We start from the raw sequence: 21,565 nt of genomic DNA, 5'->3' as shown, positions 1-21,565 counted from the left end.
AAAAGAGGTTCAGGAAAACGATTCCAGGATTGGAATGGCTTGTTATATGAAGAGTGTTTGATGGCTTTGGGCTGGTATTCACTAGAAATCAGAAGAGTGAGAGGTGACCTAATTGAAACCTATTGAATGGTGAAAGGCCTTGGCAGAGTGGATGTGGAAAGGATGTTTCCTATGGCGGAGGAGGCTAAGACTAGCGGACACAGCCTCAGAATAGAAAGGCGCCCTTTCAGAATGGAGATGAGGAGGAATTTCTTTAGCCAGAGAGTAGTGAATCTGTGAAATTCTTTGCCACAGGCCGCTGTGGAGGCAGAGTCTTTATGCATATTTAATATCAAGGTAGATAGATTCTTAATTGGTCAGGGAAAAGGCAGGAGATTGGGACAGAGGAAAATTGGATCAGCCATGATAAAATGGAGGAGCAGACTCAATAGGCCAAATAGCCTAATTTTGCTCCTATATTTTATGGTCTTAGTACCTTTCCTGTAATACACACTTATTACAGCTTGGAGCTATTATTTTGTTAAGCAGCTTCATGTACAGTACCTTGCCAAAGGCCTTCTGAAAATCCAAGTAAGCAACATCAACTCACTCTCCTTTGTTTATCCTTCAAAGAATTCTGACAAATTTGTCAGTCAAGACTTCCCTTTGAGAAAACCATGCTGACTTTAGCCTTTTTTATCATGTATCTCCAAATACCCTGAAACTCCATCCTTAATAATGGACTCCAATATCTTCCCAAGCACTGAATTCAGGCTAACTGGCCGTTAATTTCCTTTCTTCCCTTCTTAAAGAGGGGAGTGACATCTGCAATTTTCCAGTCCTCCAGAACAATTCCATAATCTAGTGATTCTTGAAAGATCACTAATAATTCAGATCAGAAAATTAAAATGATTCGCTCAGCAACAACTCTGTTCAAAGGCAAATAGATGAAATGTATGAGAATGTGGCAGACTCACAATGTAACATACTTATGAGTCAACTTTTCCAGGCAACAGATCTTTGCTCTTTGGTCATATTCACTTCATAAAAGATGAAGACATGGCTCAACAGTTGCTATTTGCAAGAGGACTGGAAACAGATATAAAGGGTGGTAATTTCAAATAGAAAGATATTCTGCTCACCAACATTCTTGCTTGCAAAACAGATGAGGCACTGTTAGTGATGGGACACCACCATGGGTTTATTATTTTCTTGAAAAAAGCTGAACTTAAGATATTTACCATTCATTGTGTAAGTCACAGGCAACATCTTGTCAGTAAAAGGTAACTCAAGTGATTGGCTACACAACTCATTAAATACCTTTATCACAGCAGTACATAAAATCAAGTCCCATGATCTCAATTTTCAACTACTTTGAGAGCTTTGAATTGAGAATGATGTATAGTTTTAATTATTGCAGTTGCACACAGAAGTCAGATGACTTTCAAAAGGAAAATACACTTTTTGAAACTGATAAAATTCTTTGAAGATTTTAATGTTTCATTCAGTAATCAACTCAAGAATATTAGGCACTGCATTGCTTATTTGTCAGCTGCATAAAGACATGTCAGAGAGATTTCAGGATCTTTTCTTGATCCAGATTCCAGATTGTATAATAAATCCATTCATGAACACTCATAATTAGGAATTAACAGGAAGGATGGAGGAAGAACTGATCTCAGTACAAAGTGATTTTGAGCTGAAGTTGAGGTTCAAAAAATCATATTAAGACTGTTGGTTGTAGAAAGAAATCTCTGGAAGTTATCCTGCACTGTAGAACACAAGGTCAAGATGTTCTTTATTGCCTTTCCAACATCATATTTAGTGGAGTGTGGATTTAGTGCAGTCATCCAACTTCTTTCAAATCAAATTACTGGAAGTGGGGATCTGAGACTCCTTCTGAGTGACATTCAGCCTGATGTTGAGAAGCTGATATCACGGCACCAAGCCCAGCCATCTCATTGAAACGTGAAAAAGCAATGAAGTAGTGAATAGTTGGACTACTAATGTATGCTCTAAATTTGTTGATGAAAATCATTTTTACTGTAATTAAATAAAGAAGTAATTTTATTTGTAGCTTTAAATAGATGAGTAATTTTTGCCATTATTTGTCACTGCTTTGAATTTGCACTGTAAAATAAAATAATTTTATTTTACAGTGCATCATAAATCAAAATTCTTTCTAGCTTTTATGTAATGGTAGTAAAGGGAGAGGGGATATGGTGTGGGAACCAAGGGGGTGGTAACCCAAAAGTGGCTGGGCACCACTGAAGCTAGATAGTCTGAATATTTTTCCAGAGTAGAATTGTCAAGTATTGGGGACATTAATTTATGGTGAGAGGGGAAAGTTAAGAGAGCATTTGATGCCTCTGGCCCTATTCAGGTTTAGTATCACTGTTATATGTTGTACAATTTGTTGTTTTGTGGGCAAGACATTAAAAGTTGCTATGTTACAATATAAAATAAATAAATAAATAGTTCAAAAAGAGGGATAGTGAGGTAGTGTTTATGGGCTCATGGACTGTTCAGAAATCCGATGGTCGAGGGGAAGAATCTGTTCTTCAAATGTTGAGTGTGTGTTTTCAGACTCTTGTACCTCCTCCCTGGTGGCAGTAATGAGAAGAGATTACGTCCTGAATGTTGGCAGCCCTTCTTGATAGATGCTGCCTTCTTGAGGTGCCACCTTTTGAAGATGTACTCGATAGTGTGGGGGCTAGTGCCCATGATGTTGTCACATGAATCTAAATCCCTCTGCAGCTTTTATCAGTCCTGTGCATTGGAACCTCCATACCAAGTGTTGATGTAACCAGGCAGAATGCACTCCATGGGACGTCTATAGAAATCTGCTATAGATTTTGGTGACATACTAAATCTCCTCAAACTCCTAATGACGTAGAGCCACTGGTGTGCCTTCATCATGATTGCTTCAGTATGTTGGGCCTCAATATGATAGATGATAATTGCTTCAATATGATAGATCCTCTGAGATGCTAATGCCCAGGAACTATGGAGGGATAGTGATTATGTGCAGGCAAAAGAGAAATAGTTTAATTTAGCATGGTGTTCAGTACTGACGTTGTTGGCCAAAGGGCCTATTACTGTGCTGTACTATACATTGCACTGGCACTGTGTGATTAACATTAAATGATACTGGATTTGCTTTTTTAAAATAAGAAAACTTCAGTAAATGTTAAAACAAATGTGCTGAATTATGATAAAAATCATCTGTTTCACTAATAGCTTTAAGAAATGAAATTTGCCTTAATCTATCTAGTCTATATGTAACTGCAGACCTTTCAATGCAGTTGACTCTTCATTGCTTCCTATTTCAAGGCCAACTGGCGACGCACAATAAATAATGGTCTTGCCAGTGATGTCCACATCCCCTGAATGATTAAATAAAAGAGCAAATCCAGCAATGGAGCCAAGTCCACTAATCAATCAGCTTGGGGTTTTGAGTTCCAGAATGAAATGTGCTGGAAGTTCCTGCGCTCTTGAAGGGACAGTCGTGCCCAGCTATGATACCAGGACTCTTAAAGGGACACTCATGTCCAGCTGTGAGTATCAATGGCACGGTAGTGTTGCGGTTAGTGCGATGCTATTAAGGGAAAAGTGACCCTGGTTCAATTCCTGCTGCTGTCTGCAAGGAGTTTGAAAGTTCTCCCCATGACCGCATGGGTTTCTTCTGGGTGCTCCTGTTTCCTTCCACATTCCAAAGACGTGTGGGTTAATAGGTTAATTGGTCACATGGGTGTAAATGAATGGCGTGGGCTCGTTGGAAGGGGTGGGGAGAAGGACCTGTTACCATGCTGTATCTCTAAATAAAAAATAAAAGTAATGAATAACAGATGCTAAAGTGAAAATAGAAGCAACTCATACGTATTCTCCACTTTTAACCTCTACCTCTGTCAGTATCCCAGAGCATAGATCTCATGAGATGAAAGTGATATTACGCTGTTGAGGGTTACAATTACATATATCGAACTGTCTTTTGAATCATGAAAATACACTCAGTGACCACTTTATTAGACACCTTCTGTAGAGTGGCCGCTGAGTGTCTGTTTGTGGTCTTCTGCTGCTGTAGCCCATTGTCTTTAAGGTCGTCATGTTGTGACACTGTTGTGTACACCATTGTTGTAATGTGTGCCTATTTGAGTTACTCAAACCACCTTGTCTGACAACAAAAGTCAAAGACACTTAGATTACATTTTTCCCTTATTCTGATGTTTAGTCTGAACAACAACAAAAACTCGTGGCCATGTCTGCAATCTTTTATGCATTGAGTTGCTGCTACATGATTGGCTGACAAGATATTTGAATTAATGAGCGGGTGTACAGATGTACCTAATAAAATGGCCACTGAGTCATAGACTACAGCACAGAAATAGGCCCTTCAGCCCACCTAGTCCATGCCAAACCCTTGATGAGTACCATAGCCCTCCATATCCCTCCCATCCATGTACCTATCCAAATTTTTCTTAAATGTTGAAATCAAAATCACATCCACCATTTGTGCTGTGACCACTTGAGTGTATTTGCCTCTCTTTTGAATCATAAAAAATATATAATCAAGAGGAGGCTATTCAGCCCATTTTACCCAGCTGAAACAGTCATTGAGGGTTTCTATCTCCGCCACCCATTCGGGCAGTGAGTTTTTGAAACCTGCCAATCGTGAGTGGAAAAATGTTTCTGGAAAAGAGAAATAGATAATTGAAAACATTCTGGACAAAAAGCAAGACTCTGAGACCTTCCTTACCAGTTAACTTTTTAGCATGAAATTGAACAGGTACATTGATCAGAATCATTCTTTACTGACTTACATACTGAAATTTGTTGTTTTATGGAAGCAGTACAATACATGAAATTATATAAATTACAATAAAAATAGATAAGTATTGCAAAAGAGGAATAATGAGGTAGTGTTCATAGACCATTTTAGGTTCATTGAATTCATAGATTTATACAGCCCTTCAGCACAACTTGTTCATGCTTACCACGATGCCTACCTGCACTAACCTCATTTGCCTGTACTTGGCCCATGTATCTCTAAATATCTCCCTATCCATGTAGCTGTCCAATCAGGTTTATTGATCACAGGATAAATGTTTTTCTTTGGTTTTGGATTATAATGCCATGCTGAGCTTTGCAAGCTTCAATAGAAAACATTGAAGTAAAAAATAGACAATATGGATCAAAATAGAAAGGCAGCCTTTGGGACTGAACCATTTTGGTGGAAATAGTTTATTTTCATGTGCTTGTCAAGGTGAGGTGATGACAGCCAGGATGTTGAAATCTATACTTTCTTTCCTTGAGTGGGCTTTTACTGAGTAAACAGTTCATGTTGGCAACTGAAGCACAGTAATCTGCTCCACTTACCAGCCACCACTCAGCTTTGTATCCACAACAAATAGTGGAAAGTCTTTGATTGGATTCCAGCCCTAAATTCCACAAAAATGATTTTTATTTGATTTGCCACAAGATCATAAAATGTTCTATGTACCCATTGCACAGAATGTGTTTCTGATTTGGCTAAAAATAGCAGCCATGTGAATCCTTTTCCATGTCTGTGATACTGTCACCAGAGACAGTCTTTCTCCTCTTGTCTCGATCACCATCCCTGGCCAGTACCACGTTGAGCACATTTATGAGAAATGCAGCATCCATCATCAAGGACCCCTGCCATCCAGGCTATGCATTCTTCTCACGACCACCATCAGAAAGGAGGTAGAGGAATGTTAGATATTACCCAACAACCATCAGGCTCCTGAACCACTCACCTCAACACTGAGCTGACTCCACAACCTACAGACTCACTTTCAAAGACTCAAGTTCTCAGGAGTATTTATTTACTTTTTTAAATTTGTTATTTAATTTGTCCTCTTTTGCTCATTAGCTGTTTGTCAGTCTTTGTTATGTATAGCTTTTCATAAATTATATTGCATTTCTTGATTCTCGTGCAAATGCCTGCAAGAAAATGAATCTCAAGGTGATATATGGTGACATATACTGTACGTACATCAATAATAAATTTATTTTGAACTTTGATACTGGATTTTGGACATGGAGTACATTATTCTGCCACTCCAGTGTGGAGTGCTAAGCTCCAGAGTCACACAAATCCCTTTATTGTCTTTTGTTCCACGTGGACAGAAATAATAATGGAGCAGCCATTATGTAATGAATCTCCTTATTGGCATCTGGTCCTATGACCTGTATATTTTACATTTATTTACATTCACTGTCAAGAATGTGAATATTCACAGAAAAGCCTGTTGTCTATTTAAATGATTTAAATAATTTTGTCATTTAAAGTAAAATTGGATAGGTATATGGACAGGAAAGGAATGGAGGTTTACGGGCTGAGTACAGGTAGGTGGGATTAGGTGAGAGTAAGTATTCGGCATGGACTAGAAGGGCCAAGATGGCCTGTTTCCGTGCTGTAATTGTTATATGTCTAGTTTGCCCAAAAATTGATGAACCTGATTGTCTTGTTCGGCCATTCCACTCGGCTGGTGAAGATGCAAACAAGAGAAAGTCTGCAGATGCTGGAAACCCAAAGCAACACACACAAAATGCTGGAGGAACTCAGCAGCTCAGGCAGCATCTATGGAAAAGAGTACAATCGATGTTTCGGCTGAGACCCTTCAGCAGGACTAGAGAAAAAAAGATGAGGAGTAGATTTAAAAGGTAGGGGGAGGGGAGATGATATGTGAAACCAGGAGGGAGAGGGGTGAAGTAAAGAGCTGGGAAGCTGATAAGTGAAAGAGATCCAGGGCTGGAGAAGGGGGAATTAATAGGAGAGGACAGAAAGCCATGGAAGAAAGAAAAGGGGGAGGAGCACCAGAGCAAAGTGATGGGTAGGTAAGGAGATAAGTGGAGAGAGGGAAAAGGGGATGGGGAATGGTGAAGGCATTACCAGAAGTTTGAGAAATCAATGTTCATGCCATCAGGTTGGAGGTTACCCAGACAGAATATAAGATGTTGTTCCTCCAACCTGAGTGTGGCTTCATCACAACAGTAGAGGAGGCCATGGATAGACATGTTGGAATGGGAAAGGGATGTAAATTTAAAATTGGAGTGTAGGTGCTCAGCGAAGCAATTTCCCAATCTACGTTGGGTCTCACTGATATACAGGAGGCCACACTGGGAGCACCGAACACAGTATATGACCCTTGCAGACTCACAGGTGAAGTGTCGCCTCACCTGGAAGGACTGTCTGGGGCTCTGAATGGTAGTGAGGGACAAGATGCAGGCGCAGGTGTAGCACTTGTTCTGCTTGCAAGGATAAGTTGCAGGAGGGAGATCAGTGGGGGAGTGGGGGGGAAGACAAACGGACAAGGGAGTCGTGTAGTGAGTGATCCCTGTGGAAAACAGAAAGTGGACGAGGGTGGTGTGGGAAAGATATGTTTGGTGGTGAGATCCAGTTGGAGATGGCAGAAGTTCCAGAGAATTATATGCTGGATGTGAAGGCTGGTGGGATGGTAGGCGAGGACAAGAGTAATCCATCCCTGGTGGGGTGGCAGGGGGATGGGGTGAGGGCAGACATGCGTGAAATGGAAGAGATGCGATTGAGGGCAGCATTAATGGTGGAGGAAGGGAAGCCCCATTATTTGAAAAAGGAGGAAATGATAAACCTCATTCTGAGAGCAGATGCAGCGCAGACGGAGGAATTGAGAGAAGGGGATGGCATTTTTACAAGTAACAGGGTGGAAAGAGGAATAGTACAGGCAACTGTGAGTGTCTGTGGGTTTATATTAGACATTAGTAGATAAGCTGTCTCCAGAGATAGAGACAGAGAGATTGAGAAAGGGATGGGAAGTGTTGGAAATGGACCAGGTAAATTTGAGGGCAGGGTGGAAGTTGGAGGCAAAGTTGATGAAGTCGACGAGCTCCGCATGGGTACAGGAAGCAGCACCAATGCAGTCATCGATGTAACGTGGGAGAAGTTGGAGAGTGTCACTAGGGTAGGCTTGGAACATAGACTGTTCCTCATAGCTGACAAAAAGGCAGGCATAGGACCCAGGCAAGTTCCCATGGCTACACCTTTTGTTTGAAGGAAGTGGGAGGAGCCAAAGAAGAAATGATTAAAAGTGAGGACAAGTTTCCCTGGGCAGAGGAGAGTGATGGTGGAGGGGAACTGGTTGGGTCTGGTGTCCAGAAAGAAATGGTGATGCCTTCCTGGTGGGGATGGAGGTGTATAGGGACTGGACATCCATAGTGAAATAAAGATGATGGGGGCCAGGGAACTTGGAATCATTGAAATTATTGAAATCATTGAAGATGCAGCCCCTTTGATTTTGGTCAGGAGATATAGATGAGCCCAGAAAGGATAGTGACTTGTATTTCTTTAAGGCAACAAATGGGTTTTACATTCTAGCATCTCCAGGTTCACCTAATTGCTTTTGTCTGATATCCAAGCCATGTTTTATTTGGCCTTCTTTGAGGATCGTCACCTTGTCGTGGTGAAGAGGCTTGTGAGCTCGTGAGATCCTGAGAGTGATGCCACCTGGAGTTTACCTATGGTGGTAAGCTCAAGGGAGAAGTCATAGAGAAAGAGCAATCCAATCAAGATCTCAGTGTTGAGCAGGTAGAAAATGGCAGTGAAGTTGGAGGGAGGCTGTAGCAGTGTAGGGACCCCAATCATCTTGCTCTCTATGCTACTAGACCCTGACCCCATTCTGTCAAGGACCATGTGGTGGTTGCCCATGCATCAGCCTCCCCGTGTTAAATCAAGTCATGCCATGGCGTTCTCCATTAAGGGATCCACCTTAACATCCCAGTTATGTGGATCCCAGAAATGTCGTAATGGGAATGAGAAATCAAATTGAACTGCGTGACTAGTATTAACATACTCTTTGTGAATGATTCTGTCACATATCACCAATTGTAGCGACCAAATTTAAATGAACTGCCATTCCTCAGTGAATTAAAAGGCATTTTAAAAGCCACATTTAGAAAGAAAATAGCATTTTGAGATGCTGTCTGGTTCATGACAAGCCCTATGCTAGATAAGCTGTAAATGAGCCCTTCAGCCCAACTGGTCCAAACTGTTATGTCTGTCCAGAAGGTTGTAGACAGGTGCGAGGTGTTACACTCTGGTAGGACCTACCAGTCTTACCCAGTGACTGGTAGGGCACCAAAGTGTGTAGTGGATCAAAGGGATCTGGGAATACAGGTCCATAATTTATTGGAAGTGTTGTCACAGGTAGATAGTATCAAAAAGAAAGCCTTGGCACATTGGGCTTCATAAATCAAAGTACTGAGTACAGGAGATGGGATGTTATATTGAATTTGTGTAAGACATTGGTGAGGCCTAATTTGGTGTATTGTGTACAGCTTTGGTCACCTACCTACAGAAAAGATGTGAATAAGGTTGAAAAAGTGCAGAGAAAATTTACAAGGATGTTGCTGAGTTCGGAGGACCTGAGTTATAAGGGAAGATTGAATAGGTTAGAAATTTATTCCTTGGAATCAAGAGGGAGAGAAGCTATGGATTTGGGGTCTGATTTTGGTGTTTGTTGGTGTTTTTCTGTGTGGGAGAATGTTAGGTTTTGTGTGTGAGAGAGGGGTTGGGGGTTTTGATGTTATTGTCTCTGATTTTTTCTGCGAGTGAGGAGGCTGGGGACTTATGCTGTCATCCTTGCTTTTTCTGCAAGAGAGGGGTTTGGGGGTTTGTGGTTTTTGGGGGTGTTGTTTTTTTTGTACGGGTGGTTAGTGTTAGGGTTAAGGTTTTGGGGTTTGCCAGTTCTGTTTCTTTTTTGTTTTCATGTCGGGGAGGGGGAGAGTCAACAACCCATGGTTTTTCTGTATTCCATTGCTATTTGGAGAAGGATATCAGTTGTATGGTACTTCGACAATGATATGAACCTTTGAACCTTGTTTTGAACCCTTGGTATGTAGAAGATTGAGAGAAAATTTGATAGAAGTATACAAAATTATGAGAGGTATATACAGGGTAAATGTAATTTTTCTTTTTCTACTGAGGTCGGGTGGAAGGTGTTAAGAGTGAAAGGTGTTAGGGGAACATGAGGGAAAACTTCTTCACTCAGAGGGTGGTGAGAGTGTAGAGCATGCTGCAGCACAAGTGGTGCCTGCAAGCTTGATCTCAATGCTTGAGAGAAGTTTGGATGGTAGGGGTACAGAGAGCTATGGTCCTGGAGTAGGTCAATGGGCTAGGCAGTTTAAATGGTTCAGCATGGACTAGATGGGCCAATGGACTTGTTTCTATGCTGTATTTTTCTATGACTCTATAACTTTAAGGTTCTTCAGAAGCCAAGAATGAGGCAATACCTTCGCGGTTATAGCATTTAATAAGATATTCATCATAGTACAAGTCAAACGGTATCAGATTGTAACAAAAGGACTTGTCCTCATGCTCTCCAGTTATATGGCTAACTTTCACATACCTTCACATGCTCTACCAGTCTGCCGTCACCAGTACAATCTTCTATGCAGTGGTGTGCTGGGGCAATGGCATCAACAACAGCCTCAATAACCTGATGAGAAAGGTTGGCTCTGTTATAGGAGTCAAACTGGACTCACTGGAGGCAGTGGTAGAACAAATGACCCGATGGAAAACGCTGGCGATTCTGGACAATGTTTCTCACCCTTTGCATACCTCCTCGGCTAAACAGAGGAGCACTTTCAGTAATAGACTGAGGCAACTGCACTGCTCCAAAGAGCACTATATGAGGTCATTCCTACCCTTGGCCATTAGGCTCTACAATGAGTCAACCTGTTGCCAGGGAAGTGATGACCCCCTCCTGTTCGATTGTTTGAGGTAACATATTTTTTACTCTTTCTTACTTCTCTTCTAACATTGTACATTTGTGTATATGTGCTCTGTGATGATACTGTGACACTGTAACTTTCTTTGGGATCTATAAAGTATCTATCTATCTAGGTAACCAGTCTAACTAATTAGATAAGCAAGCCTTCCATAAACAACTGGTAAATAGTTTCCAATATTTTGTTCCTGTTGCTTAGACAAGTTACTCTGAAGAGGTGAATTGGTTCTGTGATGTACACTCAGTGGCCACTTTATTAGGTACACCTGCTCGTTAATGCAAATATCTAATCAGCCAATCATGTGGCATCAACACAAGGCAAAAAAGAATGCAGACATGCCAAGAGGTCAATTGTTTTTCAGACCAAACATCAGAATGGGGAAGAAATGTGATCTAAGTGACTTTGACCATTGGTGCCAGATGGGGTGGATTGAGTATCTCAGAAACTGCTGATCTCCTGGGATTTTCATGCACAACTGTCTCCACAGTTTACAGAGAATGGTGTGAAAAACCAAAAAGCATCCAGTGAGCAACATTTTTTGAGGGTGAAAATGTCCTGTTGATGAGAGAGGTCAGAGGAGAATGGCCAGACTGGTTCAAGCTGATGGGAAGGTGACAGTAACTCTAATAACCACATGTTACAACAGTGGTGTGTAGGAGAGCGTCTCTGAACACACAAAACATCAAACCTTGAAGTGGATTGGGTACAGCAGCAGAAGACTATGAACATATGTACAGGAGGTACCATTGAGTGTACCATTGTAGTAAATTTAAACAAGCTGTCATTCCTCAGTGAATAAAAAGACATTTTAGAGCAAAATTTAGCAAGAAAATGTTTTGAAATGTTCTGTGGTTCATGATAAGCCCATGCTGAGTAGAAACACAGAGAAAGAACAAATGGTTTTGAAGCAGCATCATTTCAAAAACAAGTTACACCTGAATCACTGATTATGTCCAAGTGAGAAACTCTACCTCCTCAAAGCTGGAGCAAATGAACATGAAGAGGAGACTTGATAGAGATGTACAAGATGATAAGAGGCATAGACCAAGTGAATAGCCAGAGACTTTCCCAGAACAGAAATAACATAGAAACATAGAAAACCTACAGCACAATACAGGCCCTTCGGCCAACAAAGCTGTGCCGAACATGGCCCTGCCTTAGAAATTACTCAACTTACCCATAGTCCTCTATTTTTCTAAGCTCCATGTACCTATCCTAAAGTCTCTTAAAAGAACCTATCATATCCGCCTCCCCCACCATTGCCGGCAGCCCATTCCACGCACTCACCACTCTCTGAGTAAAAAACTTACCCCTGACATCTCTGTACCTACTCCCCAGCACCTTAAACCTGTGTCCTCTTGCGGCAACCATTTCAGCCCTGGGAAAAAGCCTCTGACTATCCACACGATCAATGCCTCTCATCATCTTATACACCTCTATCAGGTCACTTCTCATCCTTCATCACTCCAAGGAGAAAAGACCGTTCACTCAACCTGTTCTCATAAAGCATGCTCCCCAATCCAGGCAACATCCTTGTAAATCTCCTCTGCACCCTTTCTATGGCTTCCACATCCTTCTTGTAGTGAGGCGACTAGAAATGAGCACAGTACTCCAAGTGGGGTCTCACCAGGGTCCTATATAGCTGCAATATTACCTCTCGGCTCCTAAGTTCAATTCCATGATTGATGAAGGCCAATACACCATATGCCTTCTTAACCACAGAGTCAACCTGTGCAGCAGCTTTGAGTGTCCTATGGACTCAGACCCCAAGATCCCTTTGATCCTCCACACTGCCAAGAGTCTTACCATTAATACTCTATTCTGCCATCACATTTGCTGGCATCAAAATGAACCACCCCACACTTATTTGGATTGAACTCTATGTGCCAATTCTCAGCCCAGTTTTGCATCCTATCAATTTCACGCTGTAACCTCTGACAGCCCTCCTCACTATCCACAACACCTCCAACCTTTGTGTCATCAGCAAATATACTAACCCATCCCTCCACTTCCTCATCCAGGTCATTTATTAAAATCATGAAGAGTAATTAGCAACCCTCCAATCCTCCGGAACCTCTCCCATCCCAATTGATGATACAAAGATCATTGCCAGAGGCTCAGCAATCTCCTCCTTATAACCATATAACAATCACAGCACGGAAACAGGCCATCCAGGCCCTTCTAGTCCGTGCCGAACGCTTACACTCACCTAGTCCCACCAACCTGCACTCAGCCCATAACCCTCCATTCCTTTCATGTCCGTATACCTATCCAATTTTTTTTTTAAATGACAATATCGAACCTGCCTCTACCACTTCTACTGGAAGCTTGTTCCACACAGCTACCACTCTCTGAGTAAAGAAGTTCCTCCTCATGTTACCCCTAAACTTTTGCCCCTTAACTCTCAACTCATGTCCTCTTGTTTGAATCTCCCCTACTCTCAATGGAAAGAGCCTATCCACATCAACTCTATCTATCCCCTCATAATTTTAAATACCTCTATCAAGTCCCCCCTCAACCTTCTACGCTCCAAAGAATAAAGACCTAACTTGTTCAACCTTTCCCTGTAACTTAGGTGCTGAAACCCAGGTAACATTCTAGTAAATCTCCTCTGTACTCTCTCTATTTTGTTGACATCTTTCCTATAATTCAGTGACCAGAACTGTACACAATACTCCAGACTTGGCCTCACCAATGCCTCGTCCAATTTTAACATTACATCCCAACTTCTATACTCAATGCTCTGATTTATAAAGGCCAGCATACCAAAAGCTTTCTTCACCACCCTATCCACATGAGATTCCACCTTCAGGGAACTATGCACCATTATTCCTGGATCACTCTGTTCTACTGCATTCTTCAATGCACTACCATTTACCATGTCTGTTCTATTTGGATTATTCCTACCAAAATGTAGCACCTCACACTTATCAGCATTAAACTCCATCTGCCATCTTTCAGCCCACTCTTCAAACTGGCCTAAATCTCTCTGCAAGCTGTAAAAACCTACTTCATTATTCACAACGCCACCTATCTTAGTATCATCTGCATACTTACTAATCAAATTTACAACCCCATCATCCAGATCATTAATGTATATGACAAACAACATTGGACCCAATACAGATCCCCGAGGCACACCACTAGTCACTGGCCTCCAACCTTACAAACAGTTATCCACCACTACCCTCTGGCATCTCCCATCCAGTCACTGTTGAATCCATTTTACTACTTCAATATTAATACCTAACGATTGAACCTTCCTAACTAACCTTCTGTGTGGAACCTTGTCAAAGGCCTTACTGAAGTTCATATAGACAACATTCATTGCTTTACCCTCATCAACTTTCCTAGTAACCTCTTCAAAAAATTCAAAAGAGTTGTCAAACATGACCTTTCACGCACAAATCCTTGTTGACTGTTCCTAATCAGACCCTGTCAATAGACAATAGGTGCAGAAGTAGACCATTCGGCCCTTTGACCCTGCACCGCCATTTTGAGATCATGGCTGATCACCTACTATCAATACCTGGTTCCTGCCTTGTCCCCATATCCCTTGATTCCCCCATCCATAAGATACCTATCTAGCTCCTTCTTGAAAGCATCCAGAGAATTGGCCTCCACTACCTTCCGAGGCAGTGCATTCCAGACCCCTACTACTCTCTGGAGAAGAAGTTTTTCCTTAGCTCTGTCCTAAATGACCTACCCCTTATTCTCAAACCATGCCCTCTGGTACTGGACTCTCCCAGCATCTGGAACGTATTTCCTGCCTCTATCTTGTCCAATCCCTTAATAATCTTGTATGTAGCAATCAGATCCCCTCTCAATCTCCTTAATTCCAGCGTGTACAAGCCCAGTCTCTCTAACCTCTCTGTGTAAGACAGTCCTGACATCCCAGGAATTAACGTTGTGAATCTACGCTGCACTTCCTCTACAGCCAGGATGTCCTTCCTTAAGCCTGGAGACCAAAACTGTACACAATACTCCAGGTGTGGTCTCACTAGGGCCCTGTACAAATGCAAGAGGATTTCCTTGCTCTTGTACTCAATTCCCTTTGTAATAAAGGCCAACATTCCATTAGCCTTCTTCACTGCCTGCTGCACTTGCTCATTCACCTTCAGTGACTGATGAACAAGGACTCCTAGATCTCTTTGTATTTCTCCCTTACCTAACTTTACACCATTCAGATAATAATCTGCCTTCCTGTTCTTACTCCCAAAGTGGATAATTATATATACTATCTCTAAGAATACTTTCCATTAATTTAGCCACCACTGACATCAAATTTACAGGCCTATAATTGCTAGGTTTACTCTTAGAACCCTTTTTAAACAATGGAACCACATGAGCAATACACCAATCCTCTGGCACCATCCCTGTTTCTAATGACATTTGAAATATTTCTGTCAGAGCCCCTGCTATTTCTACACTAACCTACCTCAAGGTCCTAGGGAATATCCTGTTAGGACCCAAAGACTTATCCAATTTTATATTCCTTAAAAGCTCCAGTACTTCCTCTTCTTTAATCATCATAGTTTCCATAACTACCCTACTTGTTTCCCTTACCTTACACAATTCAATATCATTCTCCTTAGTGAATACTGAAGAAAAGAAATTGTTCAAAATCTCCCCCATCTCTTTTGGCTCCACACATAGCTGTCCACTCTGATTCTCTAAAGGACCAATTTTATCCCTCACTATCCTTTTGCTATTAATATAACTGTAATAATCCCTTTGTATTTATCTTCACCTTACTTGCCAAAGCAACCTTATATCTTCTTTTAGCTTTTCTAATTTCTTGCTTAAGATTCTTTTTGCATTCTTTATATTCCTCGAGCACCTCATTTACTCCATGCTGCCTATATTTATTGTAGATCTCTCTCTTCTTCCGAATCAAGTTTCCAATATCCCTTGAAAACCAAGGCTCTCTCAAACTTTTAACCTTTCCTTTCAACCTAACAGGAACATAAAGATTCTGTACCCTCAAAATTTCACCTTTAAATGAGTTCCATTTCTCTATTACATCCTTCCCATAAAACAAATTGTACCAAACAACTCTTTCTGAATCCTTTCGCATCTCCTCAAAGTTAGCCTTTCTCCAATCAAGGTTCTCAACCCTGGATCCAGTCCTATTCTTCTCCATAATTATATTGAAAGTAATGGCATTGTGATCACTGGACCCGAAGTGCTCCCCAACACATACCTCCGTCACCTGACCTATCTCATTCCCTAACAGGAGATCCAACACTGCCCCTTCTCTAGTTGATACCTCTATGTATTGCTGCAAAAAACTATCCTGAACACATTTTACAAACTCCAAACCATCCAGCCCTTTTACAGAATTGGCTTCCTAGTCTACATGTGGAAAATTAAAATCTCCCAGAATCACAACCTTGTGCTTACTACAAATATCTGCTATCTCCTTACAAATTTGCTCCTCCAATTCTCACTCCACATTAGGTGGTCTATAATACACCCCTATAAGTGTTACTACACCTTTCCCATTCCTCAATTCCACCCAAATAGCCTCCCTAGACGAGCCCTCTAATTTATCCTGCCAAAGCACCACTGTAATAGTTTCTCGGACAAGCAATGCAACACCTCCCCCTCTTGTCCCTCCGATTCTATCACACCTGAAGCAACGAAATCCAGGAATATTTAGTTGCCAATCACACCCCTCCTGCAACCATGTTTCACTAATAGCTACAACATCATATTTCCAGGTATCAATCCATGCTCTAAGCTCATCTACCTTTCTTACAATGCTCCTAGCATTAAAATAGATGCATTTAAGAAATTCTACACCTCTTACTCTCAGTTTATCCCTAACGGTGCAAACAACTTTATTTTCTTTTTCTTCCTTCTCCCATACATCTTTGGTCTGAGCACTGCCCTTCTCTATCACCTGCCTATCCTCCCTCACACACTGTCTACTAGCTTTCTCTATTTGTAAACTAACTTCTTCTCTCCTAGTCTCTTCAATTTGATTCCCACCCTCCCCCCAACCATTCTAGTTCTCCAACCAATCTCCTCCTTCGTCTCCCACAGTAGCCTGGGGTACATCTCATCCGATCCCAGAGACTTATCCAGCTTGATGCTTTCCAAAAGCTCCAGCACATCCTCTTTCTTAATATCTATATGCTCAAGCTTTTCAGTCTGCTGCAAGTCATCGCTACAATCACCAAGATCCTTTTCCATAGTGAATACTGAAGTAAAGTATTCATTAAGTACCTCTGCTATTTCCTCCGGTTGCATACACACTTTCCCACTGTCACACTTGATAGGTCTTATTCTTTCACGTCTTATCCTCTTGCTCTTCACATACTTGTAGAATGTCTTGGGGTTTTCCTTAATCCTGCCCGCCAAGGCCTTCTCGTGGCCCCTTCTGGCTCTCCTCATTTCCTTCTTAAGCTCAAAGTACATTGCAGATGCTGGCGTCAAAGCAACATTCACAACAAGCTGAAGGAACTCAGCAGGTCAGGCAGTATCCGTGGAAACGACCAGTCAATGTTTTGGGCCGAGACCCTTTGTCAGGACTGAAGAGGGAGGGGCCAGGGGCCCTATAAAGAAGCTGGGGGGAGGGTGGGAAGGAGAAGTCTGGTGAAAAACCACTAAGAGGAAAGATCAAGGGGTGGGGGAGGGAAGCAGGGAAGGGATAGGCAGGAAAAGTGAATAAATAATATAAGCGGAAAGTACTATGGGTAGTAGAAGAAGGTAGAATCATGAGAGAGGTGATAGGCAGCTGGAGAAGGAGGCAGAGTGAAACTGGGATGGGGGAAGTAAGAGGGAGGGAATTACCAGAAGTTGGAGAATTCAATGTTCATGCCAAGGAGCTGGAGACTACCCAGACGGTATATGAGGTGTTGCTCCTCCAACCTGAGTTTGGCCTCATCATGGCAGTAGAGGAGGCCATGTATGGACATATCTGAATGGGAATGTGAAGCGGAGTTGAAGTGGGTGGCAACTGGGAGATCCTGTCTGTTATGGCAGATGGAGCAGTCCCCCAATCTGCGTCGGGTCTCATTGGAACGTACCTATACAGATATATACCTATACAAATAACCCCTGAATATTTGCCACATTTCTTCCATACTTTTACCTGAGAACATCTGTTTCCAATTTAAGCTTCCAATTTCCTGCCTGATAGCCTCATAATCCCCCTTACTTCAATTAAACGCTTTTCTAACTTGTCTGTTCCTATCTCTCTCCAATGCTGTTATAAAGGAGATAGAATTGTGATCACTATCTCCAAAATGCTCTCCCACTGAGAGATCTGACACCTGACTCGGTTCATTTCCCAATACCATATCAAGTACAGCCTCTCCTCTTGTAGGCTTATCTACATATTGTGTCAAGAAACCTTCCTGAACACACCAAACAAACTTCACCCCATCTAAACTCCTTGCTCTAGGGAGATGCCAATCGATATTTGGAAAATTAAAATCTCCCACTACGACAATTCTGTTATTATTACACCTTTCCAGGATCTGTTTCTCTATCTGTTCCGTGATACCCTTGTTATTGGGCCGTCTATAAAAAACACCCAGTAAAGTTATTGACCCCTTTTTGTTCCCGACCTCCACCCACAGAGACTCTGTAGACAATCCTTCCATGACGTCCACCTTTTCTGCAGCCGTGACACTATCTCTGATCAACAGTGCCACGCCCCCACCTCTTTTGCCTCCCTCCCTGTCCTTTCTGAAACATCTAATACCCAGCACTTGAGCCATCCAAGTCTCTGTAATGGCCACAACATCATATCTCCAAGTACTGATCCACGCTGTAAGCTCATCCACTTTGTTCATAATACTCCTTGCGTTAAAATAGACACATTTCAAACCTTCGGCTCTATCACCTGCCTATTCTCCCTCTTGCACTGTCTACAATCTTTCGGACTAATACTAGCAGATCATAATTTTATGGTGTACAGGGGGATGTCAGAGGTGTGTTTCTTACACTGAGAGTGGTAGGTTTGCGGGACACCACGCTGGGGTGGTTTGGGTAGTGGTGGTACAGATAGATATATTAAGGGCATTTAAGAAGCACTTAGATAGGCATAAACACAAGAGATTTTGCAGTTGGTGGAAATACTGAGCAACATATACAAAATGCTGGAGGAATTCATCAGAACAGGCGGCATCTATGCAAAGGAATAAAGAGGTGATGTTTTGGGCTTCATGAAACATTGACTCTTTATTCCATTCCATAGATGCTGCCTGTTCTGCTGAATTCCTCCAGTATTTTGTGTGTATTACTCTTAGAATGGCACATGGATGACAGAAATATAGAGGGCTTTGTAGCAGGGAAAGGTTTGAGGAGGTCAAAAGGTCAGCATGACATTGTGGGCTAAAAGGTCTTCACTGTGCTGTCATGTTCTTTGTTCTGCACAAAGTTAAAACATTCTCCTGAAAGTTTATGGAAAACACAACTTGCTTTATACTGCACCATCCTTAGATCACACATCTAAATACTGCAATCTTGTCATTTTACTGTGGTTAGGTGGTGGGGTGGGACCTACCACTTGTCATGACACACAGTTGAAACAGTTTTGCCCTCTTGTAAAAGCTGTCATACAGTTGCATCCTGATAAATAGCAGCTGCATCAAAATACCTCCAGATTGCTCCATTGCCATCATGTGGTAAGCTGGATTTCACTGAGTCATTCAAATTTATGAAGGGTTTTAAGGTGAAGCAATTTTTCATTGGTACTGGGGTTAGTAACTAGAGAGTGCAAGCTTAATGTAGCTGGTGTAAGAACAAGGATAGTTTTCCAAAGGAAGATGGCAGTCAGATGGTAGAAACAGATTAAAAGTTAAATTTCAACTTCAAGTTCAATTGTCATTCAACCATACTGTACACAGCTAAATGAAACTGTTCTTCTGTGACCAAGGTGCAAGAACACCTTGTTTTAAAATAATCTTCCACTGAACAATTAGCTGGAGAAAGATTAGTGAAGTGGGATTAATTAAAGAGCTCTTTTAAAAGTGGATATGATTTCTTTGAACACCGAACATTACAGCACAGTGCAGACCCTTTGGCCCACAATGTTGTGTTGACCTTTTAACCTACTCTAAGACCAATTGAACCCTTCCCTCCTATATAACCCTCCATTCTTCTATCATCCATGTGTCTATCTAGGAGTTTCTTAAATGCTCCAAATTATCTGCCTCTGCCACCACCCCTGAAGGGTGTTCCACACACCCACCAGGCTCTATGTAAAGCACTTACCTCTGACATCCCCCAATACTTTCATCCAATCTCCTTCAAATTATGCCTCCTTGTATTAGTCTTTTTTGCTCTGGGAAAAAAAACATCTCCACTTGACTTAGCCTCATCTTGTACACCTCTATCAAGTCACCTCTCACCCTCCTTTGCTTCAGAGAGAAAAAAATATAGCTCACTCAACCTAGTCATAGAGTCATAAAAACATACAGCACAGAAACAGGCCATTCTGCCCATCTTGTCAGTATTAAGCCATTGACTGGTATCATAGCCCTCCACACTCCTACCACTAATATACTATACCTATTCAAACTTCTCTTAACAGTTGAAATTGAGCTCACATGCACTACTTGTACTGGCAGCTCATTCCACACTCTCACAACCCTCTGAATGAAGAAGTTTCCCCTCATGTTTCCCTTAAACTTTTCACCTTTCACCCTTGACCCATGACCTCTGGTTGTAGTCCCACCCAACCGCAGTGGAAAAAGCCCGCTTGCATTTATCCTATCTATACCCCTCATAATTTTGTATACCTCTATCAAATCTCCTCTCAATCTCTATGTTCTAAAGAATACAGTCCTAGCCTATTCAGTCTTTCCTTATAACTCCGTTCCTCCAGACCTGGCATCATCCTTGTAAACTGACTCTATACTCCTTCAACTTTACTTACATCTTTACTGTAGCTAGATTACCAAAACTGCACACAATACTCCAAATTAGGCATCACTAATGATTACACAACTTCAACATAATATCCCATCTCCCGTATTCAATACTTTGATTTATGAAAGCCAATGTGCCAAACGCTTTTTTTTAATGACCTTATCTACCTGTGAATGAATGAATTATGGAACTGTTTTCCCAGATCCTTTTGTTCTACTGCACTCCTCAGGAGCCTATCATTCACTGTGTAATATCTACCCTGGTTGGTTCTTCCAAAGTGCAACACCTCGCACTTGTCTGCATTAAATTCCATCTGCCATTTTTCAGCTAATTTTTCTAGGTGGTCTAGATTTCACTGCCAGCTCTGATAGTCTTTCTCGCTGTCTACTGCACTGCAGTCTTGGTGTTATCCGCCAACTTGCTGATTCAGGTACCACATTATCATCCAGCTCATTGATATAGATGACGAACAACAATGGACTCAGCACTGATCCCTGTGGCACACCACTAGTCACTGATCTCCAGTCAGAGAGGCAACCATCTACAACCACTCTCTGGCTTCACCCATAAAGCCATTGTCTAATCCATCCAATTTACTAACTCATCTTGAATGCTGAGTGACTGATTCTTCTTGACCAACTTCTCATGCAGGATCTTGTCAAGTGCCTTGTTAAAGTCCATGTAGACAACATCCACTGCCTTGCCTTCATCAACTTTCCTGATAACTTCCTCAAAAAACTCTGTAAGATTGGTCAGACTTGACCTACCACACATCAAGCTATTCTGACTATCCTTAATCAGTCCATGTCTATCTGAATACTCATATGTCTGGTCTGGTCCCTTAGAGTACCTTCCAATAAATTTCTCACTTCTGATGTCAGACTCACCAGCCTCCAATTTCCTTGTTTATTTT

Source organism: Hypanus sabinus, chromosome X1 (genome assembly GCF_030144855.1).
Source record: "Hypanus sabinus isolate sHypSab1 chromosome X1, sHypSab1.hap1, whole genome shotgun sequence".
Taxonomy (NCBI): domain Eukaryota; kingdom Metazoa; phylum Chordata; class Chondrichthyes; order Myliobatiformes; family Dasyatidae; genus Hypanus; species Hypanus sabinus.
Note: the sequence above shows the minus strand (reverse complement) of the source record.